The following is a 2,733-nucleotide window of genomic DNA, read 5'->3' as shown; positions in this document are numbered from 1 at the left end:
TCCAACAAATGGCTTCCCTGGTTTTATTATACACTTTTATTATTTATTCTGGGGAAAATAAAGAACCAGGTGATAAAATCTGTTTTGAAGCAGTAACATTTTTAAAGTAACATTGCATTTAAAAAAAAAGAATCAACTTGTAAGATTTATCTTACAGCAGAGCTTATATACTAATAATTTACTACTTTGACAATGAAGAGCAGGTAAGTACAAATTCATTCTTACAGTGTAGAGCAGTCAATATTAACAAGTCCCATACACAAGTATTAGTGGATAGTTGTGCATTTTATTTCTTATTTAATTTATCTGAAAAGCACAACTTTCTAAACATGCAGCATTTCTTTTCATTTTATATTATATCTTATTTTTTATGTTTACATGGACTTGCTTGGATAAAATGTAAACAAAGGATTAAGAAGTATCCTCTTTGTTCTTTTTAGAAACACACTGGAGGATAGTGTGCTGAGTACATTTTGTCACAAAGACAATACATTAATTTCAACTAAACTGCTAAATAAAAATCAAAGTAAAAGCAAATAACATAATAAATGAAACTAAAATGTTTTAACAGTTTAACTAGACTCTTGCATAATTATATCATATTTGCTACTAAAATGACGCCTTCAAGGTTTGCACAACTAGTTATTAAGTAGGTTTTGATGCCTTTCTCCCGTCCCTAAGAAATTAAATCATCACTTAAAAACCTTGTAATACCTTGTTATGTTTGATGCTCAAATGGGTTTGATGATATTAATCATGCAAGTGTGATAAAAGAGCAAAACCAGAAGAAATCTGTTACTATGGCTAAGTACGAAATCAGTAAATTACATTTCATTCTGTTGTTTTCTGTAAATTCACACAAATGCCATAGAAAAAAAAGATGTATACTAAAATATTGTAAGGGACTGCAAAGACTTTTCTTTACATCCTACATTAAGTAGGTCATTAAATTAATTAATTAAAAGATTTCTAGTTTTGATTTTTCCTATAAATTTCATAAAATGTGATAACATTTGGCTCTGCTTTGATACATCAAGGAGGTATGAGAACTCAAAATGTACAAAATATAATATTCTATTATGAATATAGAACAATGTGACCATACAGTAAAAACCTGTTGAGAATACAACAGTTTTACTGTTAAAATGAGAAAAATGTTTACAGTGAGCTGAAGTATTTAGAATATTTTTCCATCATGTAGCAAATTCAAAATAAGTAGTGGCTGTAGTGGGTGTAATACCAGAAATAATAATAATGATGAGCTTATTAGTTGGTAGAAAGTTTGTTGAGTTCTTGAGATGCTATTAAAAATGGATCCTCTTGAAGTATCTGCAGTCTGGGATTCATCAGAGGCAAACATATCATTATGTTTTATAGCAAATCTAACATATTTTATGTAAAGTGAAATAAATAATAATAAGCCACATAAATTAACTTCTTTTGATGTTAACCACACCGCTTTGATTCAAGTGAAGAATCACCGGTTCTGCAATAAAATCCATTTTTATTAGAGAGCTGGACACATTTCTGAGACAAACATTAAATGTCAGAACTACAACTACAACAACCTGAGAAGGAGACTCTCTCCCATTAAAATGTGTGTTTTCTCTATTTCTGCTGCCTCCGCCGTCGGCCTGCATGACCGGCCTGTGAAAATGAAACACTGGAGCATAAAAAAGGGAGTCCTCGGCTCCCCAGAATAAAAACAAGGAAATGGATCTTTAATTAAAGGTGAGAGGTAATACTATTCTGGGCGAGGGGTTCTTGCAGAATGTGGTGTAGATGACTGGTTTGAGAAACACTGGACTGCAGCCTCCCCCCCACTCCCTTCTAACCCCCTCGCCCCTTTCCTCTGAGTCCCAGCGCTCCCTCCCCTGCACATTCCTACATTCAGTTAATTGGACAGGGAGAGTGGGCCGAGGAGGGAAGCGTTCAGGCCCATTAGCAATCCTCCTGTGGAAGGCTGAGCCGAGAGGATCACAGACTCACAAATAGGAGGATTAAAATAATCAATAGGCTCCTCTCTCTTTCTCTCCTTCGGCACAGACTGGACGGCACACACACACACGCCTACACACCCCTACGCACGCGCACGCCGATATGCTCACACACGTTCAAGAGCAAATACAAACACACCAAGAGTCTGAGGAATACTAGTTCAAGGAGCAATTCTCTTCTCTCAGTGTTGTCTCTGGATTTTCACAAATTAGTCTGGGTCATATAAGACTCTCACACACACCCCCACACACCCCGACACACACACATATACAACTATTGTCTGTTAATGAGGGTTAATTTTAACTTCTGATTAAATGAGAACCTCTGAAAAGGTCAGAGACATGAAAATAGTCTCACATGTCAGACAAGTATTTGGTTCTAGTCTTCCTGTATTATTTTATTTATTATTTTAACTTCTAATGCTTAGAAAGGCTTAGCCATGTGGATAGGAGCTTTTAAATGTTTTTGTCTCATATAAATACCAGGAAACCTTTACTGCTCTTCCCATGTTTTTTTTTTTTCATCTTGAGGTGAGTCTTATTCAAAATTTTTTTTAAAGAACTTTCTTTAATGTGTCGGTCATTATATATATATATATATATATATATATATATATATATATATATATATATATATATATATATATATATATATATATATATATATATATATATATATATATATATATATATATATATATATATATATATATAAAACTATTAAGAAGTATGGCAT

Source organism: Xiphophorus maculatus, chromosome 20, assembly GCF_002775205.1.
Source record: "Xiphophorus maculatus strain JP 163 A chromosome 20, X_maculatus-5.0-male, whole genome shotgun sequence".
NCBI classification, from domain to species: Eukaryota; Metazoa; Chordata; class Actinopteri; order Cyprinodontiformes; family Poeciliidae; genus Xiphophorus; species Xiphophorus maculatus.
Note: the sequence above shows the minus strand (reverse complement) of the source record.